The 1057-nt window shown below is 34.9% G+C and overlaps 1 long non-coding RNA gene across 4 annotated transcripts in view; it reads right to left on the reverse strand.

Moving 5' to 3' along the window:
- LOC144235495 (uncharacterized) overlaps window positions 1-368 on the reverse strand; it is a 53286-nt gene extending 52918 nt beyond the window's left edge. For all 4 annotated transcript variants that reach the window (XR_013336223.1, XR_013336222.1, XR_013336221.1 and 1 more), the window contains exon 1: window positions 261-368. This is a non-coding gene — a long non-coding RNA (uncharacterized LOC144235495). The remainder of the gene's footprint in view (window positions 1-260) is intronic.
- Between the last annotated feature and the right edge of the window lie 689 nt (window positions 369-1057).

A 1057-nucleotide genomic window follows, 5' to 3' on the forward strand; every position in this document is an offset into this window, starting at 1 on the left:
GGGGGGTGGGGGTGGGGGTGGTGGTGGAGAAAAGCAACTGAGTGTTCTGCATGTTGGCTGAGTCCCAGACATGTGTAGGTCTCCTGCCTTTGGAACTGGAGGAGCCTAGGGCTAGAAGGCATGGTTGGGGTGAGTCATGGTGGGGATGTGGTCAGCTGGGTAGGGTTGGACCTGATGACATATGATCCTTGAACTTTAAGGAGTTTAATTTGAATATAAAATATCTATATATTTATAGATTTTCATTCATGTCAGCCTACCTTACATTATATGTATGTCCGTGGAATGCTCAGCAATTTGCAGAGAGAGTTCATAAGCCTCCATTTCCCTTTTCATGCCCAAGTATTATTATGCCCAGTTTATAAGCAGAGGCAACTGAGCTCAGAAGATTGTAGCCTAGCTAAGTTCATCTGTGATGCTGGTTCTAGAACCCAGCCTCCAGAATCTTGGTACTACTTTATTTTCTTCCGTTGAATTCCTAATGTGAAAAAAAGTCCTTGATAGTTATCTAAATTACCTTGAAGCTTTCTGTTTTGCAGTTAAAAATTGGAGAGGAAAATCATGAATTCTTTCCATGAAATAAATGTAGATGTCATATTCACTCTTTAAATCGTGAGTAAATTTTGCAAGACAAAAAAGTAAAAAAATAATAATCTAACACCATTTTCTTTTCTCCCAACTACTTATATTTTATCAAATTTAGTACTTTTGTTTAATTAGTCTTAAAAAAACACACAAGTTTTATTATGACTATACTTAGTCATCATGAAATTTTCTCCATTTTTTAAATAAATTAGTCATTCTTCCCAGTACTTATTTTTATGATGGTATTGGCAAGTCATATAATCTCTAAGCCACCATTCCTATTCATTCATTCTCTTTCGCCCCCTTCCATCTTTCCTATTAATGGTAATGTTATCAATAATATATTTCAGTCTACATTTAGAATATATTGTTAGCTGTAATGACATAGTAAATGTGAAAATACCATTTAAACTAGAAAACATCATGAAATTCTAAACAATGTTTTTTTTTAATGACCAGACCATAGTGTATG

This window comes from Crocuta crocuta, unplaced genomic scaffold, assembly GCF_008692635.1.
Source record: "Crocuta crocuta isolate KB4526 unplaced genomic scaffold, BGI_CrCroc_1.0 scaffold340, whole genome shotgun sequence".
NCBI classification, from domain to species: domain Eukaryota; kingdom Metazoa; phylum Chordata; class Mammalia; order Carnivora; family Hyaenidae; genus Crocuta; species Crocuta crocuta.